The following is a 14,944-nucleotide window of genomic DNA, read 5'->3' on the forward strand; positions in this document are numbered from 1 at the left end:
TAGGTGCACACTGTGCAGATGGCACAATACTTCAACTGTAATTACTGCAGCTGCCTGCGGATAGGATCAGAAGAACACCAGCAACTTGGGTAGCTTTAGGTGCACACTGTGCAGATGGCACAATACACCAACTGTAATTACTGCAACTGCCTGTAGTATAGGATCAGAAGAACACCAGCAATTGGGGTAGCTTTAGGTGCACACTGTGCAGATGACACAATACACCAACTGTAATTACTGCAGCTGCCTGTGGTATAGGATCAGAAGAACACCAGCATTTGGGGTAGCTTTAGGTGCACACTATGCAGATGACACAATACACGAACTGTAATTACTACAGCTGCCTGCGGATAGGATCAGCAGATCACCAGCAATTTAGCTTTAGGTGCACACTGTGCAAAGGAAACATATATATATATACATACAACACCTAGGGTGCCTATATATACACAATATACTGACTGCAGCTAACTGACTAGCCTCCTACCTGCTCTATTTAACTCAAATGAAATCACACTGTCTATCTCTCTCTCTCTCTCTATCACCACGCCGGTACACACTACACAAGGCCGACTTCCAGGCTGCCTTATATATTGTGGGGCGTGTACTAAACCCCCTGAGTCATAATTGGCCAAAGCCACCCTGCTAGACAGACAGTGCTGTGATTGGCCAAGCATGCAGGTCATAGTGCATGCTTGGCCAATCATCAACCAGTAATGCAGTGAATTATGGTCCATGACGCGCCACTCGAATTTGGTGCGAACAGCCCATAACGTTCGCAATTTGCAAACGTCAAACAGCCAATGTTCAAGTCGAACATGGGTTCGACTCGAACACGAAGCTCATCCCTAGTTGCAACAGGACAACAACCAAAAGCATAGAAGTAAATCAACAACAGAATGGCTTAAACAGAAGAAAATATCAAAATTGAGATGCTGTGGCATGACCTCAAGAAAGTGATTCACACCAGACATCCCAAGAATATTGCTGAACTGAAACAGTTCTGTAAAGAGGAATGGTCAAGAATTACTCCTGACCGTTGTGCACATCTGATCTGCAACTACAGAAAACGTTTGGTTGAAGTTATTGCTGCCAAAGGAGGTTCAGCCAGTTATTAAATCCAAGGGTTCATATACGTTTCCACCTGCACTGTGAATGTTCACATGGTGTGTTAAATAAAAACATGGTAACATTTAATTCTTTGTGTGTTATTAGTTTAACCATTTGCCGTCCGCTGTCGGCATATATATACGGCTGGGCAAAGTAATGTACCCGTACGTTACTTTGAAATTCCTGCTGTGCGCATGCCTGCTGCAAGCTCCATGACCACGGGACCCGCAGACTCGATCGCCACGGGGATACCCGCGATCGTGTCACGGAGCTCAAGAACGGGGAGATGCCGATGTAAACAGCATCTCTACATTCTGCCTAGTGACAGGACACTGATTGTCTGCTCCCTGTCATCGGCAGCAGCGATCAGTGTCCACGTTGCACAAGCCCATCCCCCCAGTCAGTTAGAAACATTCCCCCAGGACACACTTAACCCCTCCCTTCCCCCTAGTGGTTAACCCCTTCACTACCAGTGACATTTTTACAGTAATCGATGTAATTTTAAAGCATTGATCGTTGTATTAATGCCAATGGTTCCAAAAATGTGTCAAAATTGTCCGATGTGTCCGCCATAATGTCACAGTCATGATAAAAATCGCTGATCGCTGCCATTACTAGTAAAAAAATAAAATGATTAAGAAAAATGCCATAAAACTATCCCCTATTTTGTAGACGCTATAAACCCATAAATAAACACTTATTGCGACTTTTTTTTACCAAAAATATGTAAAAGAATACGTATCAGCCTAAACTGAGGAAAAAAAATAATTTTTATATATTTTTGGGGGATATTTATTATAGCAAAAAATAAGAAATATTGCAGTTTTTTCAAAATTGCCACTATTTTTTTGTTTATAGCGCAAAAAATAAAAACCACAGAGGTGATCAAATACCCCCAAAAGAAATCTCTATTTGTTTGAAAAAAGGATGCCAATTTTGTACGGGAGCCACGTCGCACAACCGCGCAATTGTCAGTTAAAGCGACGCAGTGCCGAATCGCAAAAAAGTGCTCTCGTCAGGAAGGGGGTTAATCCTTCCGGGCTGAAGTGGTTAAGTAGCCTGTGATTGTGTATTGTTGTGACTTAGATGAAGATCGATCACATTTTATGACCAATTTGTGCAGAAATCCATATCATTCAAAAAGGGTTCACATACTTTTTTTTTCAACTGTATTCCCAAGAAAATAGGACTTTTAAATACAGCTTACCTGTAAAATCCTTTTCTTGGGAATACATGACAGGACACAGAGCTCCCGCCCCTCTTCGGGATTATACTTTGGGGTACTTATTGCTTTGCTACAAAACTGAGCTACTCTCCATATGGGAGGGGTTATATAGGGAGGGAACTCACTTTGTAATTAGGGTTACAAGTGTCCAATCACCTGAAGGTACTATCTAACCCACTAATACCCCGTACACACGTTCCGATTATCGGACCACAAAAGTCGCTTTCGGACAGATCGTGCGATAATCTGACCGTTAGTACGCAGCTTTCGACAGCCGATCGCGACAGTCCATCCAACCAAATCCGAAGGGACAAACAGGAAAACTTTGGTCGGATGACAGCCCGTCGTACGACAAGCGTATAGCCAGTACAGTATGCGTCCGATAAATGTCATTCGACAAACACCACGCATGATCGGAAACACGAAAATAAACCAGAAGGACACACAGGTCACACGTATTTGACATCATTTAAAATACGTAGCTACGCACGACGGAAGATTGTTCCAGAATCGTACGACAAAAATCTTACACACATTTTGCACTGTTGTATTCGATCTTAGTTGTATGCAACAAAATGTGAACGGTCGTACGATAATCGGAACGTGTGTACGAGGCATAAGTAATTACCAAGCCTCTGTGTTCCGTGATGTATTCCCAAGAAAAGGATTTTGCTGGTAAGCTGTATTTAACCACTTAAGCCCCGGACCAATTTGTAGCCAAAGGACCAAGCCCCTTTTTGCGATTCGGCACTGCGTCGCTTTAACTGACAATTGCGCGGTCGTGCGACATGGCTCCCAAACAAAATTGGCGTCCTTTTTTTCCCACAAATAAAGCTTTCTTTTTGTGGCATTTGATCACCCCTGCGTTTTTAGTTTTTTGCGCTATAAACAAAAATAGAGCGACAATTTTGAAAAAAATGCAATATTTTTTACATTTTGCTATAATAAATATCCCTAAAAAATATATAAAAAAAAAATGTTTTCCTCAGTTTAGGCCGATACATATTCTACATATTTTTGATAAAAAAAAATCACAATTAGCGATTATTGATTGGTTTGCATAAAAGTTATAGCGTTTACAAAATAGGGGATAGTTTTATAGCATTTTTATAAAAAATTTTTTTTACTAGTGATGGCGGAGATCAGCGATTTTTATTGTGACTGCGACATTATGGCGGACACATCGGACAAACTTATCCCCACAACTGTGTGTGTATATATATATATATATATATATATATATATATATATATATATATATATATATATATATATATATATATATATATACTGTGTGTATTTATATATATATATATATATATATATATATATATATATATATATATACACACTAAAAAGTCTGCATTTTTAATAATAAAAGCAGTTTAACAGTTGGACTAAAGCCTCTGGCTGCGATAAATATACAAGCAGATGTCAATTATCAATTTATTGTCAGTTATCAAGGCTACAAGACCAGAGATTCCATCTGGTAGATGTCAAATTCCCGCTGGAAAAATTGATGGCCCATGAGAAATGCCTGCAGAGACACGTTTGTTTTACCCTTGAAAAACACAGTTGAGAGACTTGCTCTATATGTGATTTTGCTAGGCGTGGTGACAGTAATTACAGAGTTAATTTTCCCTTGAAGATTTAGTGTCAGTCTCTATAAATAGTGAGAACCGGCACTGAACAACAAACGAGAAATCTTGTTACGTAGTAAGTATAGGACATTGATGCTTTCTATGTTGCGTCACATCCAAGGAGCACATCATCCATTTATTACAGGTATTTATATAGCACCAAACATTTACTCAGCTCTTTACATACTGTACATTCATAACAGTGCTTGTCCTTTAAGAAGCTTACAAACGAATGTCCCTACCTCATGCATACTGTATACACATAGTAGAGCTGAATTAGACTGGAGCCAACTAACCTACCAGCACGTCTTGAGAGGAAGCCCATGCAAACACAGGGAGAACCTGCAAACTCCATTCTAGCAATGTCCTGACCAGGATTCACACCAGCGCTTCAAGGCGGATGTGCTAGCCATCAAGCCACTGGTGTAGTAATTATGCATTTACTCATTTGTAAAGTACAGAGCCAGCTGAGATGAGTAGAGCAGTAGAAGAGACCTAAAGTTGAAGTAGAAGCCAAACCTAACTAATGCCGCGTACACGCGACCGGACAATTCCATCTTGTGTGGGCTCCAATGGACCTTTGCTTGCCAAAAATCCGGCGGACTTTAGAAATAGAACATGTTTTACATTTTTCCACCGGAACTCCGCCAGCCCGAGAAATCTGTTTTTGTGTTTGCTAGTCCGACGGATGGACAAAACCCGATGCTAGGGCAGCTATTGGCTACTGGTTATGAACTTCCTTATTCTAGTCCGGTCGTACGTCATCACGTTCGAATCTGTCGGACTTTGGTGTGATTGTGTGTGGCCAAGTCCGTCCATTCGGAAAGTCCGTCGGAACTCCGCCGAAAGTCCGTCGGAAAGACTGTCGGACCTAGTCCCTCGAAAAGTCTGGTCGTGTGTATGCGGCATAACTCTAAACCTACTCTCAGCCACTTTTTAAGCCTAATGTATTTAGCCCTGTAAAGAACAAATCACTATACATACCTATTCTGCAGCCCTCCACTCCGGTCCCAGGCTGAACTTTCAGAGGCGGCTTTACTGTGTAGGAGAGGCAGCTGACAACTAAAGCCCCATAGTAAGTCAACGGGTGACGTTACCTCCCAGGCTTTTCTCCTGCACACAGAGGACGGCGCTGGAGACCAGAGTGGCTTCAGAACAGGTAACTATAGTGATTTTTTTTCTTTACAGGGTTAGACAAATTAGGCTTAGAATTTGGCTGAGAGTAGGCTGAAGCCCCATACACCAGGGGTGTCCAAACTACGGCCCTCCAGCTGTTGCAGAACTACACATCCCATGAGGCATTGTAAAACTCTGACATTCAAAGACATGACTAGGCATGATGGGGATTGTAGTTCCTGAACAACTGGAGGGCCGTAGTTTGGACACCCCTGCCATACACACTATCAGTTTTTCTGCTGAGTGTTTCCTTCAGGTTTACCAAAACCATGTAGTGCAAGGGCCTGCCTGATTGCATACAAATTGAAACTCCTAAGGTTTGACCTCATATTATATGGTATTGATAAATCTGAAGGAAAAACTCAGCAGAAAAAACTGATAGTGTGTATGGGGCATTAGAGATAGTTAGGTTTTGCCCTTACTTCCACTTTGTTTATCCCCTCTAAAGCATTTTTTACATTTTTATTTTTTGCACATATGTTAAATTCGTCATCTTTGGCAATAAAATTAATTAAAACATTATATATATATATATATATATATATATATATATATATATATATATATATATATAGATATTTTTTTTATTTTTTTTTTAACCAGAGGTTCTGCAGAATAAAAATATTTAAGTTTTTTATGTCGCACAATATTGCTTATCATACTTAGATTTCCAGATAAAAATACAATAAAATGAATTTTATCATACACCAGGGGTCGTCAAACTATGGCCCTCCAGTTGTTCCAGAACTACAATTCCCATCGTGCCTAGTCATGTCTGTGAATGTCAGAGTTTTACAATGCCTCATGGGATGTTTAGTTCCGCAACAGCTGGAGGGCCGTAGTTTGAGGATCCCTGTCATACACAAACAGAATCTGATCACCATGTTTTTTTTCTATATAAAAAAAAATGAGGTAGTGTAGAGTAAACAGATGCCCAATGCGTCAAGCTTTAAAACTGAATGTGCCAGCAAAATGGCAAAAAATTCTGGTAGCCAAAAGTTTCAATGGGTGACACTTCAAATGTCTTTGCAGCTCATCAGTTAACTACAGTGCCTTGAAAAAGTATTCATACCCCTTGAAATGTTCCACATGTGACAACCAAAAAATGTCAATGTAGTTTTAGATTGTAGATTGTAGATTTTATGTGATAGACCAAGAAAAAGTGGCACATAATTGTGAAGTGGAAGGAAAATGAAAAATGGTTTCCAATATGTTTTACAAATAAATATGTGATAAGTGTGGGGTACATTTGTATGGCGCCCCCCTGAGTCAATACTTTGTAGAACCCCCTTTCACTGCAATTACAGCTACAAGTCATTTTGGGGATGTCTCTACCAGCTTTGCACATCTAGAGAGTGACATTTCTGCCCATTCTTCTTTGCAAAATATCTCAAGCTCTGTCACATTGGATGGAGAGAATCTGTGAACAGCAGTTTTCAAGTCTTGCCACAGATTCTCAATTGGATTTAGGTCTAACAAGGTTTAGAGTGGTGTTGGGTGGGGTAAGCCACCCCTTATTGTCGGTAGGTTTGTATAAGTTATGATTGCTTTTCATAAACTCCTATTTCTTACTTATTGTATTTTCCGGCATAGAAATGGAATATGGATATTAATTGTAACAAATGAAAATGTTTAATAAAGACGAATTAAGTAAAAAAAAAAAAAAATTGGATTTAGGTCTGGACTTTGACTGGGCCATTCTAACACATGTATATGCTCTACACTATTCCATTGTAGCTCTGGCTATATATTTAGGGTCGTTGTCCTGATGGAAGGTGACCCTCCGCCCCAGTCTCACGTGGAGTGCACAACTAATAGTTAGAGAAAATTATTACAGCACACACATAGAAAAATGACATTAAACTCCCGCAAGGCTATTTAAAAACACCTGAGCATATTCAGAAAATATGGTGATTTAGTTACACCATATGTGTATGGATTCTGACCAAATCCCTTTGGGCTGGCACCACCTGTGTTATAGGTGTAGTCCTTTAGTTCTCTCCATATAGAGGAGTGTATTTCTCCCATGGTTCAGAAAAGCAGGATCTTCCATTCTATGGATAGCATAGGATTACGTTTTTGGTTGTAACGTGACAAAATGTGGAAAATTTCAAGGGGTATGAATACTTTTTCAAGGCACTGTACTTTCCACCCATAGGGCATCCATGGAGATCCTTAGGTTGCAGTAATTATACCGGGATGATGCCTACAGGCATCATCTCAGTATGGATTTTTTTCAGCTGGTGATTCCCTTTTCTAGTAGAAATTATTTAAGCGGCTAAATAGCCACTTGATCACTTCTGCAGGGGGCAGAAGGAGGTCCCACCTCTCTCCCGCCGCCACCTTTCCCAGGCTCTACCGTCTGTCCAATCGCGGAGCCCGGGAGCAATGCGACTGGCAGCATCGGCTGCAATGAACAGAGAGAGGAACTGACATTGTTCCTCTTTTTCCGGCTCCACCCCTTTAAGAGGACCTGCCACTGCCCATTCCATCACAAGGCATGTTGTTCATCCCTTGTGATAGCAAAGAAATTAATACCCCCAAAAAAGTGTACAAAAATAAATATTTTGTATAAAATAAATAATATTGGTAAAAAATGTAATTTTAAAACACCCCCAGCCCACCATGCTTACGTGCAAATGCAAACTCATACGTTACTCCTGTTAACTTTGATTGTACCACACATGTGAGGTATTGTCATGAATATCAGAGTGAGAGCAATAATTCTAGCACCAGACCTACTGTCTAACTCTAAACTGGTAACCTGTAAAGGCGTTTAAAGCATAGCCTATGGAGAATTGTATGCACCATAGTTTGCTGCCATTCCACAGGCACACGAAATTTCAAAGGGTGACATGTTAGTTATCTATTTATTCTGAGTAACATCGTCTTTCACATGTAGCACCCTCTACCAACAGGTAGATGCTAGTAATAGTTTTTTTAACTAGGGACTGTCAGCACGGGCAAATTTAGGTAGGCCTATGCTGCAAGCAGGCCTCAGGCCTAGTAGCAACCAGAGCCTGTTTAGAGGCTTATTCAGAATGGGTCCTTATTGCTCAAAAGAAGAAGAGGTGACATTAATTTACCTCAGTATTCATAAGTTTGTGCAGGAGGAAACAAGTTTGTGCAGGAGGAGAAGGAGTTCTAAGCCCTTGTATACACGGTCGGACATTCCGACGGAAAATGTCTGATCGGACCGTGTTGTCGGATAATCCGACCGTGTGTGGGCTCCATCTGACTTTTTCTGTTGGAATGTCCGACCAACAAAGTTTAAGAGCTGGATATAAAATTTTCCGACAACATGATCCGATCGGACTTTGTCCAACCGTTTGTAGAGAATTCCGATCGGACAAAGTGCCATGCACTCTCAGATCAAATTATGAGACCAAAGCTATTGGCTACTAGCCTGAACTGCTGGGGAGATCACGTGACGGGATTGGAGAACCCTTATGCCGCGTACACACCACCGGACTTTCCGGCAGACTAGGTCCAATGGAATCAGTCCGTCAGGCAATCCGATCGTATGTGGGCTAGTCCAATTGTTTTTCGAAAAATAAATCCAACGAATCTAGAAATGGAACATGTTTAAAATCTATCCGACGGACTAAAATCAGGGAAAAAGTGTGTGCTGGTCTGACAGACCAAATACGACGCAAGGGAAGCTATTGGCTACTGGCTATTGAACTTCCTTTTTTAGTGCCGTCGTACGTCATCAAGTTCAAAACGAACAGACTTTCGAATGGACTTAGTCCGTTCGTGTGTGGCCAAGTCCGTTAGTTCGGAAAGTCGGTCGGAACTCCGCAGAAAGTCTGTCGGGAAGACCGTCGGACATTTTTTGCCGGAAAGTCCGGTTGTGTGTACGCAGTATTAGTTTAGGTAAGTATAGACATCTTTCCTTTACAGGGTAGATAGTATAGGGTTAGGAATGGGGGAAGGGGCAGGTTTAAACTTAGTTAGGTCTTAACGGACTTCTACTTTAGGAGTAAACCATAAATGAGGGACCTATAATTATGGCTTTCATTACAATGTTTGCTGTGATATATAACACATGTAGTGCAATCTCCATTTATATACATGTGAGCTATTGCATTTGTGGGTAGGTGCAGAGTGAGGGTTGCTATTTAGTTTTTAGTTATTTGTATTAATTTTAACATAATTTTTTCTTTTACGTTTTTTAACCACTTCAAGACCAGGTCTATTTCTGACATTTGTTGTTTACAAGTTAGTATAAGCATTTTTTGCTAAAAAATTACTTAGAACCCACAAACATTATATATATATATATATATATATATATATATATATATATATATATATATATATATATATATATATATAATTTTTTAACAGAGACCCTAGAGAAAATGTCAGTTGTTGCATTATTTAATGTCACACTGTATTTGCACAACGGTCTTTCAAACTTTCAATTTTTTGGGAAAAACAGTTCAATGAATAAAAAAAAAAAAAAAAAAGAAACAGTAAAGTTAAAAGATGATGAAAGATTTTGTTACGAGTAAATAGAGTAAATAGATACTTAAGATGTCATGCTTTCAAATTTCGCACACTCGTGGAATGGTGGCAAACTACGGTACTTAAAAATCTCCATAGGTGACTTTTTAAAAAAATGTTAACAGTTACCTGTTTAGAGTTATGCCCTGTACACACGGTCAGAAATTCAGACGGAAAAGGTGCGATCGGATTACATTGTCATATTTTTCCATTGGAAATTCCGACGGAAAAAAATTTGAGAGCAGGAGCTCAAATTTTCCAACAAAAAAATCTGATCTGACTTTTTCCGATCGTTTGTAGATAATTCCGATTGGACAAAGTGCCACGCATGCTCAGATCAAATTACGAGACCAAAGCTATTGGCTAACGTAGTCCCATCGAAAAAACGAACGTCATCACGTTCCGAACGATCGGATTTTCTGACTGTGTGTATGCAACACAAGTTTAGGACAAAATCCCTCTGAAAAAATCAGATGGATTTTGTGGTCGGAATGTCCGACCGTGTGTACAAGGCATTACAGAGGTGGTCTTGTGCTAGAATTATGCTCTTTTGTGCTATAATTATTGTTCTTACTCTAATAATCATGGTGCTACCTCATATGTGTGATTTGAATACTGTTTACATTTACGAACGCGACTTACGTATATGCTTTCTTTGGCGTGCGAGCATGAAGGGATGGGGTGCTTTAAAAATGTTTTTTTTTCTTACTTACATTTTTTTTTTTTTTTTTACGCTGTCCCTTTAAAAAAAATATCTGATCACTTTTATTGCTGTCACAAGGAATGTAAACATCCCTTGTGATAGTAATAGACAGTGACGGGTACTCTTTATAGAGGGATATTTGTTCAAAATGCCAAGATCTGCATTTTTCAATATTGAAATTTGTAAAAAAATTGGCTTCCAAGTAAACCGGAAGTGACGCTGTGACATCGCTTCCAGGTTTCTACATCAGAGACCTGGCTTTGTTTTGGTCTCCGGCCAGCCAGAGGATGTGTCAGCTGGTGGCTCGGGTCTCTTGGTGGGATTAAAGACCCGGGCAGAGTGGCAGGAGGGGGGCATCCCTTCTTGGTGCTTGTAGTAACAGCTGAGTGGCTGCTTAGCTGCATCGGTTGTCATTACAAGAAATCTGACCATCTGCTCTAAAAACCTACAGCTGCAAACATCACTCCGGTACAACCACTTAAGCAAAATGATAAACGGATACTGTATGTGATTTTTGCAGTTAACTGGGTTAATCCAGTGGCTAACTGGGTTTTCAGGCAGGGACAGGGTTAAGTGAAACAGTTAGGAAAGCGGCTCTGGAAATGAGAGCTTTTCACTTAAAATCATTATAAACCTTCCAAACTGCACCTTGTGTTTTTCACCTGCATAAGAAGTGTATTGATCATGTAGTTTGATGGTGTCATTTGTTGGCAGTACCCACAGCCTATAGTAGAATACATCTTCACATTCCTTCATCAGACGATTCTGTTTGTATTCAAACATGAGATATGTGGCATGGCGCTGCACAGGTTAATGCATGACCTCTGTCTGTAGAACTGACATTCCCTTTGAAAAACCAAGTATCCCACAATCCCTGGGTCTTTCAGTCTCCTATTCTACATGTAAAAGCTGCACAGTAATTAGATCTGATAAAGACACAAGCAGGCAGAGCAATTTGTGATACAACACAAAGGAAATGGCAAAGGAAAAGATTGGACATTGATAGACTGGACATTGTGTGACCTGTCTCTTTAGCATAATAGGAGAAGCTAGGTGAATGAATACATGGGCGTCGATCAGGCTTGACACTACAAACCGCACCACCGGTAAGCCAAACAAGCAATGAGTGCCCAGGTTTAAAGTCATCCCGCCCCCCCCTCCTTGTCCCCTCCAAGTCACCAGTAATCTGAGGTGAGGCTGCAGATGGGCATTGATCAGGCTGCATTCATGGCAATGGTGAGGCTGCATATGGGCATTGACCAGGCTGCAAGTGGGCATTGATCAAGCTGCATTGATGGGCAATTGTGAGGCTGCAGATGGGCATTGATCAAACTGTATTGATGGGCTATTGTGAGGCTGCAGATGGCATTGACCAGGCTGCAGATGGGCAATGGTGAGGCTGCAGATGGGCATTGATCAGGCTGCATTCATGGCAATGGAGAGGCTACATATGGTCATTGATCAATCTACAGGTGGGCATTGATCAAGCTGCATTGATGGGCAATTGAGAGGCTGCAGATAGCATGGATCAGGCTGCAGATGGGCAATGGCGTGGCTTCATTGATGGGCACTGACCCTTATTTTGCTTCAAAGTTCTTTAATTCAAAATTATATTTTTTTCCTGAAACTTCCCTCCTAAAATGAAGGTGTGTGTTATACGCCGATAAATACCATATAGCAATGAGACGGCCATGTGATTTTGAGGGAAAAACACAAATCCTTTAAATAAAATACTGGTGGGATGCCTTAACCACTTCAGCCCCGGAAGATTTACCCCCCCCAACCCTCCCGACCATGCCATTTTATGCGATACGGCACTGCGTTACTTTAACTGATTTACTGTGCTATAAGCATAAAAAACTAAAATTTTGAAAAAAAAACAATATTTTTTACTTTCTGCTATAAAACGTATCCAAACCAAAAATGTCCAATTTCATTATCAATTTAGGCCAATATGTAAAAAATCCTAATAAGCATATATTGATTTGTTTGTGCAAAAGTTATAATGTCTACAAACTATGGGATATATTTATGGATTTTTTCTTTTTCTACGAGTAATGGCGTCCAACAAGAAAAAGATTAGATGCCTAATGATCTAGACAGGTGCCCGTCTCGGCTCGCCTCCGCATGCAGTCATTAATGGAAGAAATGGCCGCACTCCGTACTGGAGCAAAATTCTTTTTAATCAGAACATCCCAAGTGTTGACAAAAGACAGAAAGCTGGTAGATGCATTTCACACACGCCAAGTGCTCTTTTGTCAACATTTGGGATGTTCTGAATAAAAAAGAAATTTGATCCAGTACGGAGTGCAGCCATTTCTTCTATTATTTGCTAGTAATCGCGGCAATCAGCGGGACTGTGATATTGCAGCAGACAAATTGGACACTAACTGACACTTTTGACACTTTTTTGGGGACCAGTAACACTAATACAGTGATCAGTGCTAAAAAAATAAGTACTGTCACTGTACTAATGACACTTGCTGGCAAAGGGTTTAACTGTGTGCCTAGCTGGTGGTTTACTACTGTGGGGGAGGTGCTTGTACTAGTGGAAGGCACAGATCCTTGTAAACAAGCATCTCCCCATTCTACCTAGTGACACTGTCACTGATCAGCGCTCCCTGTGATTGGGAGCTATGATCAGTGAAGTGTCATTCATAGCCCATCCCCCTAACAGTTAGAAACAGTTCCCAGGACACACTTAACCCCTCCCTAGCCCCCTAGTGGTTAACCCCTTCACTGCCAGTGTCATTTTTACAGTAATCAGTGCAATTTATATAGCTCTGATCGCTATAAAAATGACAGTGGTCCCAAAAATGTGTCAAAATTGTCCAATGTGTTGGCTATAATTCGCAGTCACGATAAAAATCGCTGATTGACGCCATTTCCATCCCCCAGCTCTTATGCAGCTGAGAACAGAGGGAATGTGATCACTTAAAAAAAGGGTAAATAAGGTAATTATAGTTTTTTTTATATATCTATAAATACAGTTGTGCTCATAAGTTTACATACCCTGGCAGAATTTATGATTTCTTGGCCGTTTTTCAGAGAACATGAGTGATTTAATTTCACTCATGGTTAGTGTTTGGCTGAAGCTATTTATTATCAACCAACTCCATTTACTCTTTTTAAATCATAATGGCAACAGAAACTACCCAAATGACCATGATCAAAAGTTTACATACCCTGGTGATTTTCACCTGATAACATGCACACAAGTTGACACAAAGGGGTTTGAATGGCTATTAAAGGTAACCATTCTGTGATCTGTTTGCTTGTAATTAGTGTGTGTGTATACTAGGTCAATGAGTTTCTGGACTCCTGACAGACCCTTGCATCTTCCATCCAATGCTGCACTGACGTTTCTGGATTCTGAGTCATGGGGAAAGCAAAAGAATTGTCAAAGGATCTGTGGGAAAAGGTATTTGAACTGCATAAAACAGGAAAGAGATATAAAAAGTTATCCAAGGAATTGAGAATGCCAAACAGCAAACTCTAATCAAGAGGTGGAAAATGAGGGGTTCTGTTGAAACCAAACCACGATCAGGTAGACCAATTAAAATTTTAACCACAACTGCCAGGAAAATTGTTTGGGATGCAAAGAAACACCCACGAATAACAGGTGAAATACAGGACTCTCTGAAAACATGTTGTGTGGCTGTTTCAAGATGCACAATAAGGAGGCACTTGAAGAAACACGGGCTGCATGGCCGAGTCGCCAGAAGAAAGCCATTACTACTCAAATGCCACAAAGTATCACACTTACAATATGCCAAACAGCACAGAGACAAGCCTCAAACCTTTTGGCACAAAGTCATTTGGAGTTATGAGGCCAAAATTGAGCTTTTTGGCCACAACCATAAACACTACATTTGGAGATGAGTCAAGAAGGCCTATGATGAAAGGTACACCATTCCTACTGTGAAACATGGAGATGGATCGCTGATGTTTTGGGGGATGTGTGAGCTACAAAGGCACAGGAAATTTGGTCATAATTGATGGCACGATGAATGCCGTATGTTATCAAAAATACTGGAAGAACATTTGCATTCATCAGCCAGGAAGCTGCTCATGAGACATACTTGGACATTCCAACATGACAAAATTCGAAAACACAAGGCCAAGTCGACCTGTCATTGGCTACAGCAGAATAAAGCGAAGGTGCTGGAGTGGCCACCTCAGTCTCCTGACCTCAATATCATTGAGCCACTCTGGGAAGATCTCAAATGTTCAGTTCATGCAACACAGCCCAAGAATTTACAGGAACTGGAGGCTTTTTATCTTGAGAAGATAAAGAGCCTCATCCACAAATTCCACAAAAGACTTCAAGATGTCATTGATGTTAAAGGGGGCAATACACGGTATTAAGAACTGGGGTATGTAAACTTTGATCAGGGTCATTTGGGTAGTTTCGGCTGTGATTATTATTTAAAAAGAGTAAACACAGTTGATTGATAATAAATATTTAATCAAAAGTGCAGCGTTAGGGCAACAAGTGCAATTTGTGTGAACCACACGACACATAAATGGTTTAATAAAGTGCAATTGTGCAATAATTGGTGCAGTTTGAAATGAAATAAA

The sequence above is a fragment of the Lithobates pipiens genome, unplaced genomic scaffold (genome assembly GCF_037356315.1).
Source record: "Lithobates pipiens isolate NorthernLeopardFrog02 unplaced genomic scaffold, aLitPip1_a1.2 Scaffold_8, whole genome shotgun sequence".
Lineage (NCBI taxonomy): Eukaryota > Metazoa > Chordata > Amphibia > Anura > Ranidae > Lithobates > Lithobates pipiens.